The sequence below is a fragment of the Diadema antillarum genome, unplaced genomic scaffold, assembly GCF_040938485.1.
Source record: "Diadema antillarum isolate AM-2024a unplaced genomic scaffold, OU_Dant_1.0 seq00001781_RagTag, whole genome shotgun sequence".
Taxonomy (NCBI): Eukaryota; Metazoa; Echinodermata; class Echinoidea; order Diadematoida; family Diadematidae; genus Diadema; species Diadema antillarum.
Genome location: NW_027272459.1, coordinates 272,920 through 299,239, shown reverse-complemented (window position 1 = coordinate 299,239; position 26,320 = coordinate 272,920). Strand labels below are relative to the sequence as shown.

The window sequence follows — 26,320 nt, the reverse complement described above, 5'->3', positions numbered from 1 at the left end:
TTTACTCTTGATTATCTGACTAGAAAATAAGCTAGATGTTGAAAGGAGCAGCAGTTTACAAGCGCAAAAAGTTATCCACCCAGCCGTCGCACCGATAACAACGCGGCTCAACATAGCTACGTACTAGCTGCACACCACACATCACACATTTGTTCACTCACGATCACATGCGCTTTATTCGGGGTCCACACACACAGCAATTTGTGTGAAGTTGCACCTAGCCAGACTGCTGCCTGTGTGTACATACATGACGGTATTGTGAGAGGGAGAGAGGGGCAGAAAGAGAGGGTCGGAGGCCGAGGGAGGCTGGGAAGGCTGACACGTGCTCGCTTGTTGTCACGCTTGTTGTCGGGTTACGCAAAAACAAACGATATGAAATGCATGCCCACCTCCGCCAAAGGTTGTATCTTTTTGCTGCTTTGATTTGTTTGTTCGTTTGTCGGCCTGTCCGTCTCTCTATTCACAAAATAAGTCAAAATTTGGGAACAGATTAGGATGAAATTTTCAGGAACTGTTGGGTGGTAAAATGGCGCAAGGAACAGATGATTGAATTTTGGTAGTGAGCAGGATTTGTAATACCACCGGAATTCACCGCCAGGATCCAGGATTTTTTTTTTTTTTAATTACTTTGTTTCGTATATTTGAAAGGATTCGTATCGGCAATGACGCAAAATTAGATGCGTTCAAAGCATTGCCGCAGAGAGAAATTTACCTCCATCTTTTGTAAAAAAGAAAAAAAGAAAAAACGTGCCATGCAGTAAGTAAATGTAAATTGTTTATTTTATTTTTTTTTTAGTTTCAGCAGGTTATTTTTTATTTAAAAAGCCATGCGTTCATTTGAGCCTTTTCACTTTCGTAAACGTCATTCGTGAATATTCCATTTTCCTTCTCCTGGCCGAAATTAGTAATTCTGTCATGATGGTCTCTCAAGTTCAACGTACATAATGCTCCACGTGCTTCTGGCTTGGTTTGTTAACAGGGTTAGGGGGCCTGTATGGGCAGAAAATACATGACTAATAATTCATCGCTGTTCCCAGCTGGTTTACATGCTATTTACACGCTGTTTATGACCACTGAAGTAAAGTGGGAGTACGCGCGGCATTCCTTTATCTGACACCTGGCTTTCGTGGAAATTTCCACAAGCCATGATATCAAGTTTCCCCACTGCCTGTGGTCGTGTTTTTTTGTTATTCTTCATTACGAACATTGATTTGTTCAACTTGAAAAGTGTAGATAATTTGCTTCGAGCACGTGTTTCTTTCTTCTTTTTTTATTGCAGTGTCGGTAACATTTTGTTTTGTCTATCGTCCATGCATGGCAAGGGTTCATGGGAGGAGAACAATAGGAATGACAGGGGAGAAAATGAACTGAAAGAAGGAAGCATCTTTTGAGCAAGCTGTCTTTGTTTTTCTCTACACCAGCATCAGTTGATATCACCACCAAGGTTCATTTTTTTTCCGGCTAGATAATTCAAAAAAGTTATGAATGAACTTGAATTAAATTTTTTAGGAAATTTTGATAATGCAAGGAATGAATAGTTTAATTTAGGTATAATGATCCGTAGATTGGCGGAGTTCTGAGCCCTCTCTCTTCCCCCTTTACTAGTTCATTATTGAAAAATTTGTTCTCCATCACCGATATGAAGTTTGCTCTCCTTTCCATTTCGTAATTCCATCCCTTCTCTGCCCCAATCACTGCAAACGTGTAAAAATGGATCCGTTTGGGATTCATGAACACGACGTATTAATGTATTATGTTAATGTTAATTAGGGAAGTTTGGTGTTTATGTGTGTGTGTGTGTGTGTTTATTCATTTTTTTTTTATCATGCTCTTGCTTCAAGGAGCTACACTTTTCCCGCGTAAAATTAATAATGGATACCGCACACAGAGGCCCACGTTTTGACGTGAACAACCAAGCATTCTTTATCTATTTATAATAATTTTTTATTTAAAATAAAGAATGTTTGGTCGTTCACGTAATGTAAAAAATAGGCCTATTATTTTGACATTTCATGCACTTAACTGTCGAGCATTTTCTTTTCTTTTTTTTTTTTACGGGAGAGAGCGAAATGTTATTCTCTTTAGCAATGACGGCCTAGGCATACATATCATATTTGTGACGCAGTTTTGATTTTCGTTAACACATGAATTGTTCTCCTTCCAGATCAGTTCTTGATTTAGTGAAAGTTAACAATGTTTTTCACATTCACACAAGGCAGTTTGGTTAGCCAGTGTTCAGTTCACTGCCCGTGAAATATCGGAATAAAGCGATGGCCCCAAAACGGTGTTACTCTGAGGGTTTGTTCCAAAATAATGATAGAATAATACTACATTCCTTATTATTCTGAAGGTTTGTTAATTGGAAAATAATAAAGAAACAATGTCTGTTAATTTCCAAAAGAAATCAGTTCTGTTATTTCGAATGTTCTGTTAGGCAGTGAAATTTCGGAATAAAACAGTTACAGTTTTCTTACTCTGAGGGTTCGTTACTCAGACAGAAAAATAGTAATGAAATAGTACTAGATTCTATATTCTGAAGGTTCGTTAACCGAAAAATAGTAAAGAAAGAAATGTCTGTAAATTTCAAAACGAAATCAGTTGTCATTTCGAACGTTCTGCCAGTGAAATAACGGAATAAAACGACGGCACAAAACAGTTAGATTTCGTACTCTAACGGTTTGTTACTCCGACAGAAATAATAATGATAAAATAATACTAGATTCTTTATTCTGAGGGTTCGTTAACCGAAAAATAAATAAAGAAAAATGTCCGTAAATTTCAAAACGAAATCAGTGTGTCATTTTGAACGTTCTGCCAGTGAAATTTCGGAATAAAACGACTGCCCCAAAAGTTACAGTTTTCTTACTCTGAGGGTTTGTTACTCCGACAGAAATTATAATGATAAAATAATGCTAGATTCTTTATTCTGAAGGTTCCTTAATCCAAAAATAATGAAGAAAAAATGCCCGTTGATTTCACAACAAAATCAGTTTTGTTATTTCGAACGTTCTGCCAGTGAAATTTCGGAATAAAACGACAGCCCCAAAACGGTTACAGTTTTCTTTTACTCTGAAGGTTCGTTACTCCGAAAGAAAATGATGATAAAATACTATAGATTCTTAATTCTGAACAATCGTTAATTGGAAAACGATAAAGAAGAAATGTTCGTTTATTTCCAAACAAAATCAGTTTTGTTATTTTGAACGTTCTGCCAGTATAAAGGAATAAAACGACGGCCCCAAAACGGTTACAGTTTTATTTTACTCTGAAGGTTCGTTACTCCGAAAGAATAATGATGATAAAATACTATAGATTCTTAATTCTGAACGATCGTTAATCGGAAACCAATAAAGAAGAAATGTTCGTTTATTTCCAAACAAAATCAGTTTTGTTATTTTGAACGTTCTGCCAGTATAATTTCGGAATGCAACAACGGCCCCAAAACGGTTACAGTTTTCTTACTCTGAAGGTTTGTTATTCCCAAACAATAACGATGATAGATAATACTAGATTCTTTTCTGAAGGTTCGTTGATCGGGAAATAATGAAGAAAAAAATGTTTGTTAATCTCCGAACGAAATCAGTTTTGTTAATTTGAACATTCATCTGTAGTACCAACCTTTGCTGTTGTCGTTGTTTTCGATTACAAACCTTCGAAGTACTCAGTAATGAATCGTTTCACTTTATGATTAAACAAACCTTCGGAATAACGACCATCACTCGTGTAATCAGGGAGGTACATTTTTGTATGATATCTCTTTGATGTCATGGCCAAACTACCGCAGTATACCCAGAAAGGAAAGTGCAACGATGTCCCGAAAGTTCTCGCTTCTCGCGCATCTGCATGCAGTAGGCCTACCACGTGGTTGAGCAGATGGCGAGAAAGCAAAATCACTACTACAATGTAGTAGTTAGTACACGGCGCGCGTTGCGATGCAGAGACGGCTAATTATATTGCAACAGTGAAACAGGAAAGGCCTAAAAGAAAACGGAACCTTCACCATCGGCACCTACTTCTCTTTCATTTATTATTTAGGAACTGCTGTCAACAAAAGGTATGGAGTTTCTGCATTGTTTCTGTGAGAATATGCCCCTCACAACGCTCATTACATCTCTGTGAAAATGTCGCATTTAGTGGCATTTTAGCGGCGATTTATCTGTGTTGTAATGAGCATTAGCGAAGGCTTCCGCGCTTCGCTGATCGTCCTGCCGCGGTAGGACAGGCATGATTTATTCTTTGTGTGCAAGCAACTATGGGCAGATACTGTAAGTGGTGCGCACACATCCTTCCCCCGGTGGGTCTGAGGAACAACCTTGCGCTGTTTTGTGACGTGTAAACGACTTGATGGCCAAGCAAATGCATGCACGATACACTCGTAGTGACAGGTATCATAGTGTATGCATGGGCAGCTTGTGCTTCTCGGGGTTAGTAATGATGCGTTTCAATTTCTGAGTTCTCACGATCGTAACATGTACACTTTCTTTCGACCTCACCCTCGGCAAAACTGCGTTTTACTTGTTCTAAGAGCTCTGTCCAGCACGATCATGGCAAAATTTTTACCAAAAGCTTTCTTTCGAAATCACGCTCAGCAAAACTGCATGTGACTTGTCTACAATCTAGCAAATTCTTTGAGCTCTCTCCAGCACGATCATGACATTTTTTTAAATCAATATCACACTCAGGAAAACTGCGTGTGACTTCTGATTTTTTTTCTATGAGTTCTGTACAGCATGGTCATAACATGTGATGTGATGTAAACTTCAGTCTATCGCACACTTCATCATAGTAAAGTTGGGCAAGCGTTATGGAACAAGGAGAAAAAAATGCTTGCCTGAATCGAGCAAGGAAATAATTTTGAAGCCATCCTTTTTCCCCACATTTTCCCTCCAACAAATCCATAAAATGATGCGGACGGAAGTCCTAAACTAACGACTGTTTAGCTCTGCCACGCAGTTTCAACAACTTTCTAATTCTAACACTTACTTTTCGATGCAACACGATCACTCGATCGCTATCGGAAGTACGAGTAAGTTGTACTTGAATATTCCATTGCAATTTGTGTGTGATAATGTTCCGTGGTGACAAAGCCCAATATTTTGGAACTAAAAGTACTGGCAGTAAAAGTAGCCACAGCAGAGGAAACTGCCGTTTTCTGCTCGCGATAAGCTGTCCGCAGGTGAGTAGGTTACCTCGTAAACAGTCATACAGTAACTGTGCACCACGTGTCTGTAGAGCACGCAGTGAGGAATTCGGAGAAACAAAACACAACGCAGTCAAGACAAGGTTGTGAACACCAACTCGACCAAAAAGGAAAAATCCCAAGATGGCAAGGTGCCAGACTGGGAAGGGTGGGGCGGGTAGAATAGAGAGCATTCAACAAAGGAAACCGCGGGCACTGGTGCATTCCTGGAGGTTATAAACAGTCTGGGGCCTGGGGAATAATGAACAGGGAAAGATTGTTTAATCATAAGCCAGCTCAAGTCGAAGACCGAGGGCGAAGACCAAGGATGTCCAACATTACGATTCCTTATCACAGGCTATTTTTCTTTTCCTTTTCATTTCTCATCTGCATTACAGTGGCGCTCACGTCCAAGTTGTCACAGCGTGTAGACGCGTTTTAAACGCATCGAGACGCGTTTCATACTAGTTTGCCGACAAAGAGAAAAACGCGTTCGGCGATGATAGATATTTTTTTCTTTCACATGCTCACGGAAACTTGATTACTGTCATCTGCGGCAAAAGAAAATTAATTGCAGACACGGACGTAACACATTGCTACGACATAATGTGCATGTAAGTTACGCAAATGACGGAGCCGATATAATGTCTGCAGAACATCAATAAACGCATTCAAACGCGCTTAACCCATATCGACGTACGTTCGTACCTACCTGTGAGGATACATCCACTGACTGTGGCCCATCTACACGCGAAGGGCATTCATCATTATATGCCATGGAAAAACTGCCAGCGTCATTCCCACTAGGCAGGAGGGTTGATGCGTGTACACTCGTGCGAATGTACAGTAGTTTATTTCAATGCAGCACTAGTTTACGTGAATTTTATAAGGAAAGTAATTAACTGTGAATAAATCATGAAAGAAATATCTCGCTTGTGTGTAATTATATCCTCTTCATTTCAACCCATTTGTTTCCACATCTTACCCACATACCAATCAAAGCGTCCACAAGGTCCTCGAGCCCCCCCCCCCCCCCCCCCCCCCATGGCTCTGGGACATTCCATTCAATCACGGGGTTTTTATTTCGAAACACTGTCAAAAACTCTCATGAAAGCAAGTTTTTACAATGGCTAATCTATTTTATGAATGTATCGTAATCTATTTATGTTAAGATAACTTAGTTCAAACATGCAGAGACATAAAAAAACAAAGATTTGTCATACAATAGTGATACGTTCAACTACTCATTCACCCTGTGCTGAAATCCACATGTCTGCAGCTCCGAACGTGTCATCGCTGTCGCTCAAACTTCGATCGCCGTGCACGTGGTGTGTACATTGTGCACGTCGCACTTCCACCTCCCTGTTGATGTACTAGTACTGTAGTCACGGTATTTGGGGAAACGATATCGACACGCAGTAGTACTGGAAGTTCTCAGTACAGCAAGTACAGTACTGCAGTACGTGGCGTGGTACAAATGAATTGGACGTAAGAAGTCGAACGTTGAAGAGCTAAAAAAAAAATGGCAAAATCAAACTCCACTAAAATGGTCTTGACACTGTAATGTATATTCCAATTTTATTCTTGGCTGAGTTTTGAGAAGAAATTCGTCACTTTCAGCTTAAGTTTTCCTCGCACGAGATCAGGAATGGGATCGGTAAATTAGTTACTCATACAATGTGTGTGTACTGTGTAGAACGTAACATTAGAGCTGCACAGAAGTGGATGTGAGACTGGCAAAAGAACGTTTGGAGGGGGGAATGCACCAAGACACCGTGTGCTGCAGATTTCTCACAGACCTACGTAGGTCAGTGGGCGAAATTAACCTTTATTGAAGCCCTTCTGGTATTTTGTATTTGTATATAATTATTCTATTTTTTTTTTCAAAAAATCGCAAATAAAATTACTTCATGTACTTACTACATATTTTGATGCGTAATACAAAATGTTTTGATATTTGTTTGTTTCAATCCAAGAAATCTTATTTTGAATTTAAAAAAAAATAATCATGATATGTAGAGTTCTTGACTCCAGTCTAAATTCCATGCGCCTTCTTGCAGTTATCCATGGATACGATGCATACTTCAGTAAGTAATCAGCTGTTTTGGTGGAGTCGTACTACCTACAGCTCCTGTTGTTAGATTGTAATTGTGACTGTGATTTTGTCGGTAGCATTTATGATTTTATAATCTTATCCATTTAAAAAAAGACAAATTCAAACACTGGAAATGGTGGAACAGTTTTTGTAAGAATTCCTTATCAATATGACTTGTTGCCACGACAGTTTTCAGATTTCACGTGCTTCATTGTCAAAGCCGTTGTACATTTGAAAGAGCTTCTACATAAGAAATCACCTTGGATTTATGATTTTAGAAACGGCTTTTCATCGCTACCTATTTTTATTAATTTAATGTCATAATATGTCACGATGGTATGTGTTCTGTCTTTACATGGCTAGATGGGATTTTTTTTTTCCATCCAGGGTCAACGAAGAAAGTTACAGGAAGGAAATGGAAAGGATAGAATGGAGCATCTGCTCAGCATGCTGTTTTTATCGGGTGCTGTTCGTTAATCCGAAGATTCGTAGTTCCGAAGGGTCGTTAATCTGAAACACGCAAATTCCCTATACCTAGAGGTTCGTTAATCCGAAAATGAAAAAGGGTTCGTTAATCCGAAAATTTGTGGCGTTATTCCGAAGATTGGTTAATCCGAAAATGAAATTCAGAACAATGAACCTTCGGAATAACAAATCTTAGGAATAAAGAGCCTTCGGAATAACGAACCTTCGGAATAATGAGCTGTAACCGTTTTTATCTATATGACACAATAGTGAACGCATTACATTAGAAATCCAGTGCTGTAGAGTTCTAGATAATTCATTAGATAAAAAGTGGTCAAAGAAAATGGGATTCTATGGAGTTCTGCTTAGAAACTGAGCTAGCATATCTACAAGTGTACATGGACCTAATGCAAACTTATTGTTTAGCTATACTTCTGGTACTTGTCTACATCTGTAGGCCTAGATGCTAGAATCTACTCATATTCGCTGTCGTCAACGTTATGGTCACTCAAAATAGCATCATCATCAGAGTTGATTAAGATTTTAGTGATGATAGATGTATGTGTGTGTGTGGTGTATTGTTCGTATTGCAGATGCAATTATACATGAATCCACAGTAACACCTACTCACTAATTAAGGTTGTAGAGAGAGAAATGAGACATCAGGGTACGCAAGTAGTACATGAGATATTGCAGCTTTTATTCGAGGAGGTATCACACGGACGAGTCGTTGAGCAAGGAACTCTGAAATTGTGACACACTCTGCCTCCTCACACAAAGAACAATCGGTATACATGCAGAACAGTAGTCTTTTGTCAAGGCCCTCTTGCTGTAATGGGCGAGCGTGAACCCCACTCAGCTGGGCTCTCTTCACCATACAGCGAGAGGGCCTTGACAAAAGGCTAGCAGAACAGCAGAGAGGTGACTCACCTCTCTGGTATCAGGTAGGAAAACAAGGGGGTCAAGAAATACAGGGAAACTGATTCTTGATTGTGGGAGAACAAGCGGAGATGACCAATGACCCACAGAGAGAGGAGGAGAGAGAGAGTGGGAAAGACGGAGATATCAGAGCGGAGAGAAGGAGATTGAGGAGGAGAGAGAAGCAGAGAAAAGTTGAGCTGCTACAAGATGATTATGCAGCTGTCATTTGTATGACGCACCTCTTGACCCCCGGGATAGGTGCGTCAAAGTACCAATGTGCGTCATACCTTTTAGGTACCATAACGTACCCTCCGTCACAAAAAGTGACACACCTCTATGAGACATTGACGCATTAACCATGCAAAATGGTGACGCTACTCTTTGTGAAAATGACTGACCCTTGACGAACATGTTATTCGCGGTACGTACCAGACTGGAATGCTGCAGAGCTCTGAATGATCATATCCCAGTGCAGTGGCTAGTTTTCGTTTTGTACGCGAGCGCTGTAGCCTGGCGCGCTTCCCGATGGCTAGTCTTCGTTTTGCATGCGAGCGCTATATATTATTAAACCTAGGGTATGGCGCGCTTCCCGACGGCTAGTTTTCGTTTTGTACCCTAGCCTAGACTATATGGCTCGCTTCACGGTGCGTACGTTTGCGGGGTTTTTGTTTGTTTGTTTGTTGATGTGTGTTTGTTTGTTTACTTTTGTTTGTTTCTGTTCCCTGTAGGCGTGGATTAAAGATTGAAATTTGATTTCATTCGTATTTATTCATATTTATTTAAGCACGGTAAAAGCCCATTTTAGATACGTGGCTGAATTACTGGCATGCAGATATCTGTGGCTGAATTACTGGCATGCAATATTACTATTTAATATAGTTTTTGTTCGATCTTTCGATCTGGGGGAGGGGGGGGGGGGGTGAATGTACACACCATCCCCCCAGCTAAAATTCTGGGGGATGCATCCCCCATCCCCCCTGCTATCTATATGCCCCTGACTAGTTGACATTAAGAAATCAAATTTTTTGAGATATGAACAAAAATGCGTAGGAAAAATAGCAATGAAATATAATACGAATACAAAGTATTAATATCAAAGAATATTTATATTAAAGGGAAGATAAACCCAAAGAGCAATGTGGATTGAGTGAAAGCAGCAACATTAGTAGAACACATCAGTGAAAGTTCGAAGAAAATCGGACAATCGATGCAAAAGTTATGAATCTTTAAAGTTTTGGTGTTGGAACCGCTGGATGAGGAGACTACTAGAGGTTATGACGTATGAGAGGACAACAATATAAAGGAAATATAAAGAAATTTTCACAAAAATTCACTTTTCATGAAAACCACAAATTCCATCAGCTTGATACTGATGTATGTTAAGGATAGCAATTATTCCCCCTGCTTTCTGAAAGCGGTTAGGTAAGTGCTCTTTCATAATACTAGAAAGTGATTTTTTTTTTATTTTCCTTTATATTTTCTTCATTTTGCTGTCCACTCATACGTCATAACGTCTAGTAACTAGTCTCGTCATCCAGCGGATCCCACACCAAAACTTTAAAAATTCATAACTTTCATTGATGTGTTCTGCTAATGTTGTTGCTTTCACTCAATCCACATTGCTCTTTGGGTTTACCTTCCCTTTAAGAAAATGCAAAACATATGAGAAATAAAATACATAAAGTATTCTAATAAAGACACAAGGTAATTATAAATATTCAAATATCCAAACAGTAGGCCTAGGCGCCTAGGCGTACTTTCTGAATATATTCAGAAATTTCTATCAACATTTTAAATATATTACAAGATTCCCAAATACTAGTTGAAAAAAATTAAGAAATCGAATTTTAGAGATATGAACAACAACAAAAATGAAAATGCGTAGGAAAAAACCATTTCAACTTCGAATGACTTCGAATTTCTCAAAACCGTTCCCTAGTTCATGGACATCCCATAGAAACGCGTGTTTTGATATACACGGTGCTATGGCATGTCCTCGAACTATCTAGTTTCGCGAAACTACGGCCTGGCCACAGCAATTTTTTCCGTAACCTCCCGCCTCCCCTTCCCCGATTCGAAAACAGCTTGATTGAAGCCCCTGCCTTTTTAAACACGAACCTTATTAAACCCTAAGTTAGGTACATGGTTTATATGGCTAGTGTTTAAATAGAATTTACTATTTTAAGTTAAAATAGGTTTTAATAGACTCTCAGTAGTTCCATAATCGTTTGTATGTGTCGATCGGCAGGTTAAGGTTACGGAAAAAATAATCGCGGCCTGGCCTCTGCCATGCCTCGTCTTTTATATATGTATACATATGTACGCCTGTACTGTATACATGTACCACATGGTCCACATCACGCACGTGGTTTTGCTGCAGATTCCACGGTCGACGGTCGATGCTACACTACAGTGAGAGCGATTGAAGGATAGCGAGCTTCGCGATGCCGCGGGCGTGTATGAAAATGTGATGATTTTAATCACAAATCATGTTTGGTAGTGTGGTTTTGGAGCAAATTTGTGCTCAAACTTTCTGAAAAGACCTTTAGTCTGACATCAGATAGAAAAAGAAGACATGTACGAGAGTGAAGTGAGTATCAGTATGTTATAATAAAACTGAATGAAAATTGTGTCATTTTCGCGTTTTCAGGAGCCGGTGAATTCGGCCGGCTCGCGATCGCGAGTTTGTTTTATTCTGTTACGGAGGGATACCATGCAAGAAGCCTCGCAAAATTACATGACGGTCCTATTAACGAACCTTTTGACACACTCTAGTTAAACGACCGACTATGACGCACATATGGGTCAGTATTGTGACAGACATTTTGCTCCCATGACGGTACCACGCGTCATCAAATTGGTGGTACTTGACGCGAACATGACGCACCTTTCCCGGGGGTCAAGAGGTGCGTCACACAAATGACAGCTGCATTATGATGAAACAGCATGTAGGGCCTAGGCCTATAGCGTCATTTAATTGTAGAAACATTAAAAGGCGCCCAGCTCCCACGAAGTGTCACACATTCACAAAGTCGCTGGAAAAGATATGTCTTCAGTTCCGACTTGGAGGTATTGTGGCTGTTGAGATTCCGAAGCTGGACTGGTAGAGAGTTCCACAGACATGTCCCTGCAGACAGAGTTCATACATCAACACCTTTTTTTTTTTGCCAGCTGTAGAAACCCAGCAGTGGAATGCGAAAAATGAGCTGAAGGCCTCCCCCCCCCCCCCCCCTTGAAACCCGGAAGTGCCCCCCCGCCATTTTTTTTTTTTTTTTTTTTTTTTTTTTTAAGCGTTCCACCGGTGGTAGTCACATAGTCGCTCTCCACTGTCTCATAATTCAGGTAACGATGAAGACATCGCAGACCTAGGAGAATCGACATAGACCTAACTCAGAATTGCGACCAGCCCGAAAGCAAAGCTCCCACAGTATAACTAAATAAACTGTGAGCGCACAAAAATGAAATGGAGATGGAAAACTACGATGAATACACGAAGACGATAGACGATGGCACTTCACCGTTGAAAAAAAAAAATATTATATACAATCTTGCGCAGCAAAAAAAAAAAAATGGAAAATGGAAAACTCCGATGAAGAAAAGTATGCTAGTATAGGGTGAACACACGGAGCTTGAAGACGAACGAGGAAGACACTTTACTGTTAAAATACTACACAGAAGCAAACGAGTGGGTGCAATGTTATGTGCAAACGATGTTCTCTCACACACATAATCTACATCGATTAATAAAAAAAAAATATCAACCAACACTCGCACAACTCCAAATTGTGTATTCACAAAATAACGAAAAATCAACAAAACCCTCTAAAAAGTACAGTTGTACTCTGAAATAAAGGAATAGACGCTATATAATGATACGAAAGCAAAAGAGAGAAAAATGAGAGAAATAGACTGCAAATGTATAACTTTAATACGCCACACTGAAATGATGTGACACATTGCACCAGGGAGGTGGGCTCCTCCTGATTGCACTTTGAGTACACACTACTGTTAGTACGTAAACCAAAGAGCGTACGTAGAAAGGTTTGTACGCTCTTTGACGTATTAAAACAGCTCATTATCAAGTATCGCCACACACACACTCACACACACATGTCCACTCTATCCTCCCGCCCGAGCTTGGCCAACAATCACGGATTACCGCGCGCAAGAAATCACGGCAGTTGCTGGGGCAACAATGCATGCGCACTGTAATTGTGATCGTTAGGGATTTAACTATCAAAAAAAGAAAAAAAGGGACATGTTGTGGTCCATGGTCCTATTCTGGACACATGACAGGTAATTTTAAGGCTTACAAATACTTACATTGAATCATAACAATATACTCGCAGCTGTATTCCCACCAGATTTGTGAGGTTGACAACAATTACACAAATTCTCAGGTCACGCTGCGCGTTTGGCGAAGGACAGTCAACCTGCCCGAAACGTCCAGTTTCTCGGTTCTCCTGCTCTTATAACTAGATAATCTTGTTCTACATTCATTAGCACCTTTTACTCAGTATTTCAATTCTCTTTTCCCTCTACTACGCTATTATCTGTTTCTCCGCTACTTTTCTTTCTCTCCTCTTTTCTTTTTTTCCCCCCTTGCTTCCGCACGACCCAACGGTCCTTTTCAGGACCAATGAATTAATTTACAGTTTTCCTCACTGTCATGTTATTTCTCCATTGATTCCACATTCCATAGTCCACATTCGCCGACTTCATTCCTCTCGTGGTTTCATGAATCTTCACTTCTCTCTCCTATCATCTTTATGATTTTTCAACCTTCAAGTCCTCCCCTTCCTCTCCTTTTCCATTTCATCTTTCTCCTCCTAATGATGTCCGAGCATCTTACTTGATTCTCACTTTATTCTTCCTTACCACCCTCTCCGTTCCTTTCTCTACAGTAAAGTGCAACTTCGAACTTCCAGCCCTTTACTGTCTCCCACTCATCTTTTCTTCTTTTTTTTTTGCCCTCCTTACAACCCCCTCATCTTTCTAGGCTCTTCTTCTGCTAAGCAACGATCCGGTTAAGGACTATACATACACATGGTGTCACCGCCAACCTTTCTCCCTCACTTCACCATGCAAACCTTCAAGCAACATGTATTCAAAATTAATTAATCACCGCACATTTCCCCACGCAGTACACAAACAATGTATTACATTTCTGATTGCTGAAGTGTTAAAGGGATGGTACAATATAGGTGGAGGCAAGGATTGGGCTTGAAACTTTTTGTGAGAAACCAAAAAAACAAAAAACAAAACAAACAACCTTATGAAATAGCAAAGAGCATACCAATCTAAGACAAATTCTGAGTTTATCTGATGGAAATCGGTTTTGGAATGGCTACGACATCCAAAAACAAAGTGAAATAAAGTGATTGTGTAGTAAAAGTTGGGTTAACCTTTCATTAGGATCACTCTGTTTTGGGTATCTCATTCACTTTAAAACCAGTTTTCATCAAATAAATGCTGAATTACTCTTCAAATTACATGATCTTTCATATCTCATCAGAGGTTTCTCATTATCTTGCCCCACATGTTGGAAACCTGAAGTAAGGTCTCAACCAGAACTAAACGATCCCTTTAATCAACCGTACTAATTATACCCCCACCCACACATAGTGTGTAGGGGGGGTATATAGGAATCATCCTGAGGTCGGGTGGCCGGTCGGTCGGTCGGTCGGTCGGTCGGGCTGGCGGTCGGGCGGTCGGTCCGTTGCAAAATCTTGTGGGTCGAACTCCTCTCTCATTTTTTGAGCAATTGACCCCAAATTTGGCATGTGTGACCGCTATCAAAGGTAGATGTGCAAGACACCTTTTTCGGTAGTATCGCATAATGCGTTGCCATGGAAACGGCATATTTTCATAAAAACTTGTGGATCGAACTACTCTCTCATTTTTTGAGCAATTATCCCCAAATTTAGCATGTGTGACTGCTATCAAAGGGAGATGTGCAAGACACCTTTTCCATTAGTATTGCATAATGAGTTGCCATGGCAACGGCAAATTTTAAAAAAATCTAGCAAAATGTTGTGGATCGAACTCCTCTCTCATTTTTTGAGCAATTGACCCCAAATTTGGCATGTGTGACTGCTATCAAAGGTAGATGTGCAAGACACCTTTTTCATTATTATCGCATAATACGATGCCATGGCAACGGCATATTTTCATAAAAACTTGTGGATCGAACAACTTTCTCATTTTTTGAGCAATAAACTTCAAATTTTGCATGTGTGACCACTATCACAGGCAGATGTGCAAGAGACCTTTTTCATGAGTATTTCATAATGCGTTGCCATGGCAACGGAAGATTTTCATATAAATCTTACAAAATGTTGTGGATTGCTCTAATCTCTTAGTTTTGTAGCAATTCAGTTTGAAGTTGGGATATGCGATCAATGTAATATATATTTGTGCAAAACACATTTTGATGTGTGTGGTGATGAATCTGTTGCCATGGCAACATAATTTTTTTTTACCAATCATACAAAAATGTGTGGATTAGCCTAACTCCTTCAGTTTTCAAGCATTTGGCTTAAAAATTGGCACATGTGACCACTATTGTATGTAGATGTGCATACTTACTCTTTCGTCTTTTTTTTTCTATGTGTTGCCATGGTAACAGCATAGTTTGAATGAAAGTCATACGAAAATATTGTGGATTCAGTTAACTCCCTCAGTCTTAGAGCATTTGACTTGAAATTTGGCACACATGACCACTATAGTATATAGATGTGCAAACTTAATCTTTCGTCAGTGATGAACAATGCGTTGCCATGGTAACAGCTTTTTTTAACCAAAAAACATACAAAAATGTGGATTCAGCTAACTTTCTATAGTCTTCAAGCGTTTAGCTAGAAATTTGGCACACATTACCACTGTGGTACGTAGATGTGCAAAGGTAATCTTTCGTCAGTGGTGATCAATGCGTTGCCATGGTAACGGCATATTTTGAATGAAAATCATAAAAAAATATTGTGGATTCAGTTAAATCCCTCACTTTTTGAGCATTTGGCTTGAAATTTGGCACATGCAACCACTATAGCATATAGATGTGCAAACTTAATTTTTCGTCAGTGGTGAACAATGGGTTGCCATGGTAACAGCAGCTTTTCACTAAAATGCATACAAAAATATTGTGAATTCAGGTAACTACCTCAGTCTTTGAGCATTAAGCTTGAAATTTGGCACATGTGACCACTATAGTACATAGATGAGCATACATAGTCTTTGGTCATTGTTGATCAATGTGTTGCCATGGTAACAGTATATTTTGAATGAAAACCATGCAAAAATATTTTGGATTCAGTTAACTCCCTTAGTCTTTGAGCATTTGGCTTGAAATTTGGCACAGATGACCACTATAGCATGTAGATGTTCAAACTTAATCTGTCATTATTGTTGAACAATGCGTTGCCATGGTAACAACATTTTTTCAGCAAAAAGCATGTGGATTCCGCCAACTCCCTCAGTCTTTGAGCATTTAGCTTGAAATTTGGCACACCTGACCACTATGGTATGTAGATGTGCAAACTTAACCTTTCGTCATTGTTGATCATTGTGTTGCCATGGTAACAGCATAGTTTGAATGAAAATCAACATAGAATATTGTGGATTCAGGTAACTCCCTCAGTCTTTGAGCATTTGGCTTGAAATTTGGCACATGCAACCATTGTAGTACAGAGATATGCAAACTTTGTATTTCATCATTGTTGAACAATGTGTTGACATGGTAACAGTGCATTTTGAATGAAAATCATACAAACATTTCGATTAGATCCTAACTTTCTATGTTTACAGCATTTTGGCTTCATATTTGGCACATGTTACCTCTACATTACCTAGATGTGCAAAAACTCTTTTGTCAGTGTTGAAAATGTGTTGCCATGGTAACAGTATATTTTGAATGAAAATAATACACTGATATTGTGAATTCAACTAAGCCCCTCATCCTGTTAGCATTTGGCTTGAAATTTGGCACATGTGATGGCTATGATTAGTTGTGCAAAACTTCATTTTTTTGTTAATATCCAACGTTGTGTTGTGCCATGGTTATACAATTTTTAATAAAAACCATAGAAATCGTCAGTTTATTTATCTTGCTCACTCAGTTTTTGAGCACTAGACTTGAGATGTGGGACATTTGACTAACAGTGAGCAATACATTTATTTACTGTTGGACAGTGCATTGCCTTGGTAATTTTTTTTTTTCATTAAAAAGTAAAAATAAAATCCTGGTTGAGCTAATTTCCTCAATTGTGGGTGGGGGTATATTAATCACAATGAGTGATAGTTCTAGTTTTATATTATCCTGGAAGCGTATTACATGATTTTGAGTGTTTAATTGTCAATATCCAATGACTTATTTCGTCATTTTGTTTTGTCCACGATGCTCCATCACATTTTCTAACTGATGAAATGGAACTCAAATAAATCAGTAAGTCCCTGTCACACTTTGCCAGATAGGCCCATCGTACAAAAAAAAAAAAAGGGGGGGGGGCAATATTTTGCTCATCCATTGTTCAAATCGTCAATCCGGTGGACAGACTGCAAAGTTTCCATTTACAGGAGCGTACATGCACGGTTTAGTGCCCGGACAAAACAAAGAAACAACGCAACTTGGGCGATTGTGTATACAGGACAGTGGAACGTGTGCAAGCGCATGAGAAACGAATATGAATTGCTTGCCCACAGGACAAAACGCACGAGGAACAAATACTGTAGGTGACGCATGAGATGTACATCGAACGTCAGAGATCCATTGACGTGACGGCAATCGGGTTATAAATTTATTGCATCATCTTGGAGCGTCCACCACTTTGCCTTTGTTTTTCTTTGTTTTTTAATGCGTACGGTTATAACGAGGTAACAGTTATAAAGAGGTATAATATCGGCGGTCCCACGCCGGGTTTCACTGCAGGGATCTTGCCAGCGCATATCACCCTTGTCTTCTTCTTCTTCTGATTAAGTCTGCCTCCTTCAAAAGACTGAAGATTCTTGCAGACTTTTTTATTCTTGTCGGCGCCGACAAGCGTGCGGTTTGAAGAAACAATTGCCGACAAGGGTAAAATTTGCCGACAAGGGTAATACCACGCGTAAACTTGCTTGACGAGCTAAGTTCGGGCCAATTTCTCGCCTTTTTTACTCTTGATTATCTGGCTAGAAAAGAAGCTAGATGTTGAAAGGAGCAGCAGTTTACAAGCGCAAAGTTATCCACACAGTCACAACAACGCAGCTCAACAACATAGCTACCAGCTGCACACCACCACATCACACACTTGCTCACTCACATGCGCTCCGATTCGGGATCCACACACACAGCAATTTGTGAGGAGTTACAGACAGCCGCTTGTGTGTATACTGTACATGACGGTATTGTGAGAGGGAGAGAGAGAGGACGGAAAGAGAGGGTTGGAGGCCGAGGGAGACTGAGGAAGGCTGACACGTGCTCGCTTGTTGTCATGCTTGTTGTCGGGTTACGCAAAAACAAACGATATGAAATGCATGCCCCCTTCCGCCAAAGGTTGTATGTTTTTGCTACTTTCAGTGGTTTGTTTGTTCGTTTGTCTGCCTGTCTGTCTGTCTATTCGCAAAATAAGTCAAAATTTGGGAACAGATTAGGATGAAATTTTTAGGAACAGTTGGTAAAATGGCGCAAGGAACAGATGATTAAATTTTGGTAGTGAGCAGGATTTATAATACCACCGGAATTCACCGCCAGGATCCAGGATTGTTAGACTTTATTTCGTATATTTGAAAGGATTCGTATCAATTCTTTAGGAAGCTGGCCATCGGCAATGACGCAAAATTAGATGCGTTCAAAGCATTGCCGCAGAGAGAAAATTACCTCCATCTTTCGTTAAACAAAGCAAAACAAAACTAGACTCGGAATTTGTCAAGACTGACAAATTAGGTGATCCGATTTTTTTTTAATCAATGATTTGAGTCTTGATCGCAATAGGCATGACCATATAGGTTTCATCTGTGTTTAGAGACATTGGCCGTGTGATATTTGGATTCTCATTTAGAAAAGAGAGTCAGGTCTGCCATCTTTGGTACCAAATTCGGTATACACTATAACGAAGATACAGAATGAAGTATATTTGACCATTGACCCAACTTTGCACAGCCAAGATGGCATCTGAGCAAAAAGTGGTTATTTTGTGAAATGATTCTTGTAACATGGTCTTTGCATGTGCAAAATATGGGAAAGATAGGACATGTATTCACCAAGATACAGGTTGAAACATTTATGACCTTTGACCCTAATTTACATACCCAAGATGGTGTCTGATCAAGTAGTTGTTATTTTATGAAATAATGTACGTGACATGAACTAAACATGTGCAAAATATGGGGGTGATAGGGGCTGTTTTTCTTGAGTTATTGCAAAGAAAGTTGCAGAAAGAAAGAAATATCTCAATACATCGAAGATAAGTTTGATTTCAACCAAGTTTTTTGACGTGATCTCGGCGTCGTATGAAAAAATGGAGAATACATTGACGATAGCCCAAAGTCTCAGCTACAACATATTACAATCTGGGAGAAATTCACCGAAGAGTAAGTGAGCTAGTGCTCGATAAAGACCGTCATGTCAATTTTCATTCCAGAAAAATTCCCTCCCATAGAGATAACACGTAAACTGGTTAAATTTGACAAGGTTACATTATATCCATTTCCACGAGGTGAAGACATCATCCGATTAAAACTTTGATTAACAAAACTTAAAGAGTATTACATTGGCTACAACATACTAAAATCTGGAAGAAATTCACTGAAGGGTAAGTGAGCTAGTCGTCGATAAAGACAATCATGTCAATTTTCACATCGAGAAAAATTCCCTCCCATAGAGATAAAACGTCGTAACGAAGCTACAGGAAGAAGTACATATGACCTTTGACCCCACTTTGCACAGACAAGATGGCCTCTGAGCCAAAAATAGTTATTTTGTGAAATGATCCTTATAACATGGTCTTTACGTGTGCAAAATATGGGAAAGATAGAACATGTATTTACCAAGATACAGGATGAAACATTTATGACCTTTGACCCTAATTTACATACCCAAGATGGTGTCTGATCAAGTAGTTGTTATTTTGTGAAATAATGTACGTGACATGAACTAAATATGTGCAAAATATGGCGGTGATAGGGTATGTTTTTCTCGAGTTATTGCAAAGAAAGTTGCAGAAAGAAAGAAATATTTCAATACATCGAAGATAAGCTTTAATTTCAACCAAGTTTTTGGACGTGATGCCGACTCCGTATGAAAAAACTAAAGGCACACTTACGATAGCCCAAAGTCTCAGCTACAACATACTAAAATATGGGAGAAATTCACCGAAGCATAAGTGAGCTAGTGCTCGATAAAGATAGTCATGTCAGTTTTCATTTCCAGAAAAACTGCACTCCCATAGAGATAACACGTAAACTGGTCAAATTTGACAATGTTACTTTCAATCCCTTTTTACGAGGTGATACCGTCATCCAATCAAAATGTTGTTATTATATAACTGAAAAACCATTATATAAGCTACAACATATTGAAATTTGGACGAAAATCGACAAAAGAATAAGTGAGATACGCTTGAGTGAACTTGAAATTTGATGACGTCATTTTGAAAATTTACTTTTTTTACTTTATTAAGAAATTTGATATTTTTTGATCATTTTTCCATCATCGCCAACCCATGAAATGACATGTACAACTCATCAGCTTTCAGAATATGTAAAGAAAATGGGGGGTCACTGTCCATCCTGACGAGTAAAATCGGATTCAAAATTGGCATTTTTTTTGCATTGTTGCACTGTATATCGCCATTGACGCGCGCGCGGAATTTCAACTTTGACGGGCCCGTGTGACGTCATATTGAGTCGGATTGACTTGAAACTTGGTAGAAATATTCCTTGACATTTCAGGCATCAGATGAGTGTGAAAAAACGGGAAATTTCTATTGCGTGTGAGCTGTACGTGCTTATATGTGCGCACGCATACGCGTCCGTCCAATTTTTTCAATTTTTCAAAAAATGCTCCAAATGTTCTGAAACGTGTGCAAAAAAATTTTGAGCTCGATTTGAGCATACAAATATTTCAACGCACGCGCACGTTTTTAAAAAAATGTGAATTTTGAGAACATGAGTAGAATGCGCTTGACTTGAAATATGTGACGTAAATTTCATTGAAAAATTCCATTCTATTAATGAGATATGAATGAGACTGTGTTTTCATATAATGACGTCATAGTGACGTCACGGTCGACTGATCACTTTGATTTTAGTTCGATTGCCGTCTTTGGGAGATGATACATGTATGGTATAATTTTGACATTGATAGGAAGAGGACTTTCTGAGCTAACCTGTCCACAACTTTTGAGGAGAAAGAAGAAGAAGAAGAAGATGAAGAAAGAATCCGTACAGATACAGAAGGTGATCCGAGAGGATACTCGGATCACCTAAAAACGTGCGATGGAGTAAGCAAATGCAAATTGTTTATTTTTATTTTATTTTATTTTTGTTAGATTCAGCAGGTTATTTTTTATTTAAAAAGCCATGTGTTCCAATTTGAGCCTTTTCACTGTCCATGGATTCGTAAACGTCATTCGTGAATATTCCATTTTCCTTCTCCTGGCCGAAATTAGTAATTCTGTCGTGATGGTCTTTCAAGTTCAATGTACGTAATGCTCCACGTGCTTCTGGCTTGGTTTGTTAACAGGGTTAGGGGGCCTGCATGGGCAGAAAATAAGTGACTAATCATTCATCGCTGTTCCCAGCTGGTTTATATGCTATTTACACGCTGTTTACGACCACTGAAGTAAGGTGGGAGTGCGCGCGGCATTCCTTTATCTGACACTTGGCTTTTGTGGAAATTTCCACAAGCCATGAGATCAAGTTTTCCCATTGCCTGTGGGCGTGTTTTTTTTTTTTTAATTCTTCATTACGAACATTGATTTGTTCAACTTGAAAAGTGTAGATAACTTGCTTCGAGCACGTGTTTTTTTTTCTTCTTCTTTTTTATTGCAGCGTCGGTAACATTTTGTTTTGTTCATCGTCCATGCATGGCAGGGGTTCTTGGGAGGAGAACGATATGAATGACAGGGGAGAAAATAAACTGAAAGAAGGAAGCATCTTTTGAGCAAGCTGTCTTTGTTTTTCTCTACACCAGCATCAGTTATTAATATCACCACCAAGGTTCATTTTTTTTTTTCCGGCTAGATAACTCAAAAAAGTTATGAATGGACTTGAATTCAATTTTCTCAGAAATTTTGATAATTGATGTAAGGAATGAATAGTTTGATTTAGGTATAATGATCCATAGATGGGCGGAGTTCTGAGCCCTCTCTCTTCCCCCTTTTCTAGTTCATTATTGAAATATTTGTTCTGCATCACGGATATGAAGTTTGCTCTCCTTTCCATTTCGTACTTCCATCCCTTCTCTGTCCAAATCACTGCAAATGTGTGAAAATGGATCCGTTTGGGATTCATGAACACAACGTATTAATGTATTATATTAATGTTAATTAGGGAAGTTTGGTTTTTGTGTGTGTGTGTGTTTATCACTTTTCGTCATGCTCTTGCTTCAAGGAGCTACGCTTTTCCCGCGTAAATTAATAATGTATACCGCACGCAGAGGCACACGTTTTGACATGAACAACAAAACGGCATTCTTTATCTATTTATAATAATTTTTATTTATAATAAAGAATGTTTGGTTGTTCATGTAATGTAAAAAAAATATTATTTTGACATTTCATGCACTTAACTGTCTGGCATTTTCTTCTTTCTTCTTTTACGGGAGAAAGCGAAATGTTATTCTCTTTAGCAATGACAGCCTAGGCATACATATCATTTTTGACGCAGTTTTGATTTTCGTTAACACATGAATGGTTCTCCTTCCAGATCAGTTCTTGATTTAGGGAAAGTAAACAATGTTTTTCACATTCACACAAGGCAGTTTGGTTAGCCAGAGTTCTGTTCACTGCCAGTGAAATTTCGGAATAAAACGATGGCCCCAAAACGGTGTTTGTTCCGAAATAATGATAGAATAATACTACATTCCTTATTATTCTGAAGGTTCGTTAATCGGAAAATAATAAAGAAACAATGTCCGTTATATTCCAAACGAAATCAGTTTTGTTATTTCGAACGTTCTGCCAGTGAAATTTTGGAATAAAAAAGTTAGTTTTCTTACTCTGAGGGTTTGCTACTCCGACAGAAAAAATAGTAATGAAATAGTACTACATTCTATATTCTGAAGGTTCGTTAACCGAAAAATAGTAAAGAAAAAAATGTCTGTTAATTTAAAAACGAAATCAGTTGTCATTTCGAACGTTCTGCCAGTGAAATTTCGGAATAAAGCGACGACACAAAACAGTTAATAGTTTTCGTACTCTGAGGGTTTGTTACTCCGAGTCCGAAAGAAATAATAATGATAAAATACTGATTCTTTATTCTGAAGGTTCGCTAACCGAAAAGTAAAGAAAAATGTCCGTAAATTTCAAAACGAAATCAGTGTGTCATTTCGAACGTTCTGCCAGTGAAATATCGGAATAAAACGACTGCCCCAAAACAGTTACAGTTTTCTTACTCTGAGGGTTTGTTACTCCGACAGAAATAATAATGATTAAATAATACTAGATTCTTTATTCTGAAGGTTCGCTAACCGAAAAATAAATAAAGAAAAATGTCCGTAAATTTCAAAACGAAATCAGTGTGTCATTTTGAACTTTCTGCCAGTGAAATATCGGAATAAAACGACTGCCCCAAAACAGTTACAGTTTTCTTACTCTGAGGGTTTGTTACGCCAACAGAAATAATAATGATAAAATGATAAGTACTAGATTCTTTATTCTGAAGGTTCGCTAACCGAAAAATAAATAAAGAAAAATGTCCGTAAATTTCAAAACGAAATCAGTGTGTCATTTCGAACTTTCTGCCAGTGAAATATCGGAATAAAATGACTGCCCCAAAACAGTTACAGTTTTCTTACTCTGAGGGTTTGTTACGCCAACAGAAATAAAAGTGATAAAATGATACTAGATTCTTTATTCTGGAGGTTCGCTAACCGAAAAATAAATAAAGAAAAATTTCCGTAAATTTCAAAACGAAATCAGTGTGTCATTTCGAACGTTCTGCCAGTGAAATATCGGAATAAAACGACTGCCCCAAAAACAGTTTCACTTTTCTTACTCTGGGGGTTCGTTACTCCGACAGAATTTCTAATGATAAAATAATGCTAGATTCTTTATTCTGAAGGTTTGTTAATCCAAAAATAATAAAGAAAAATGTCCGTTAATTTCACAACAAAATCAGTTTTGTTTATTTCAAACGTTCTCCTAGTGAAATTTCGGAATAAAACGACGGCCCCAAAACGGTTACAGTTTTCTTTTACTCTGAAGGTTCGTTAATCCGAAAGAATAATGATGATAAAACTGATACTATAGATTCGTAATTCTGAACGATCGTTAATCGGAAAACGATAAAGAAGAAATTTTCGTCTATTTCCAAACCAAATCAGTTCTGTTATTTCGAACGTTCTGCCAGTGACTTTCGGAATAAAACTATACGGCCCCAAAATGGATACAGTTTTCATACTCTGAGGGTTCGTTACTCCGAAAGAATAATGATAAAATAATACTCTACATTCTTAATTCTAAATGATCGTTAATCGAAAAATGATAAAGAAGAAATGTTCGTTTATATCCAAACGAAATCAGTTTTGTTATTTCGAACGTTCTGCCAGTATAATTTCGGAATACAACAACAGCCCCGAAACGGTTACAGTTTTCTTACTCTGAAGGTTTGTTATTCCGAAACAGTAACGATGATAGATAATACTAGATTCTTTTCTGAAGGTTCGTTGATCGGAAAATAATAAAGAAAAAATGTTTGTTAATCTCCAAATGAAATCAGTTTTCTTTATTTTGAACATTCATCAGTAGTATACCGACCTTTGGTGTTGTTGTTGTTTTCGATTGACAAACCTTCGAAGTACTCAGTAATGAATCGTTTCACTTTATGATTAAACAAACCTTCGGAATAACGACCATCACTCGTGTAATCAGGGAGGTACATTCTTGTATGATATCTCTTTGATGTCACGGCCAAACTACCGCAGTATACTAGTACCCAGAAAGGAAAGTGCAACGATGTCCCGAAAGTTCTCGCTTCTAGCGCATCTGCATGCAGTAGGCTTACCACGTGGTCGAGCAGACGGCAAGAAAGCAAAAACACTACTAGTATTTAGTACACGGCGCGCGTTGTTGCGATGCAGAGACGGCTAATTATATTGCAACAGTGAAACAGGAAAGGCCTAAAAGAAAACGGAACCTTCACCATCGGCACCTACTTCTCTTTCATTTATTATTCAGGAACTGCTGCCAACAAAAGGTATGGAGTTTCTGCATTGTTTCTGTGAGAATATGCCCCTCACAACGCTCATTACCTCTCCGTGAAAATGTCACATTTAGTGGCATTTTTAGCGGCGATTTATCTGTGTTGTATTGAGCATTAGCGAAGGCTTCCACCCGTACCCACCCCAGAACAACGCGTATAAGTGCCCACAAGCGTGAAGAAATTCCTGGCGAGAACCCTGGACTACTACTTCGTACTCGCATAATTTCTCTATTGCTGCTACATAATTATGCCCATGAGATGGCAGCATTCATTTTCTATGAATAGTCATTACTCATTGGAAAGAAAACATTATTCATATTCCCGGCCGGAACTGTAAACGCGTGTAGACACTTGTAGATGTGTTTGTATACACGCCCAGAAAGCTGCACGCGTTTGGCGGCATGCAGACCAATCCAAATGCGTCTTGACGCATCTACACGCGTTCGGAGTGACAACTTCAGGCATGAGATTTCTCCACGGATCCGCGGATTTTCGCGGATTTTGAAATTCTGGGGGGAAAATACACAGTCGGGAAACTTTCCGTGATTTTCCTCTTTTTTTCTTTTTTTCTTTTTTGCAGCCACCATATCTCGCCGTACTAATTAAAGCAACGGATGCTGCGTGTGTGATACTGTACCCTAATAGCTGTGATGTATCGGCATTGCATTGTGTGAATGGTGATGAGTGCATTTTGTCAGCGGGCAGCTGTGCGATGTTGCATGCATGATGATGATGCGTGAAATGGACTGTACATGCTGCTAAGGAAAGAGTGCGCGTGAGCTTCTATACTCTTTGCTGCTAAGTACAGTACAAGTAAGTGGCGTGGATGTGAAACGTGCGTGTTGATCTACTTCTAGCTTGCAGTGTGGTGTGATGCACACATGTGTGAGGCTGTAGCTGTAGCTGCGTATTATGCATGCTGCCGCAGCGTTCAGCGCGATGCGCTGCTATTGTATCCCTCCCGCTGATTACGATGGACTGCATGATGGTTGGCGTGACTACATTTGTCATCGTGATTTTGTGGACCGGACGCGGTGAGAGTATTTTTTCTTCAACGAGAAAATGAAGACCCTCGATAAGGATGACCCTCGTGTAGCGGATATTGAAAAAGATGTCTCCAATAAGTTCAAGTGGCAGTGGTTGGACTATGAAGTTGATCTCCCAGCACCAGTTTCGTCTTCTAGGCCAGCGAGTCAATCGACTTCCTCGGGACCTGGAACTTGTGATACATCATCCGCCTCAAGGATTCGCTTGGGCGATACGAT

General features: G+C 39.1%; 1 protein-coding gene across 1 annotated transcript in view; it reads left to right on the top strand.

Annotated features, from left to right (window-relative positions):
- The window catches only part of LOC139712267 (nuclear distribution protein nudE-like 1-A), a 297,794-nt gene that overhangs the window by 13,964 nt on the left and 257,510 nt on the right, over positions 1 to 26,320 (top strand). The window lies entirely within an intron of this gene.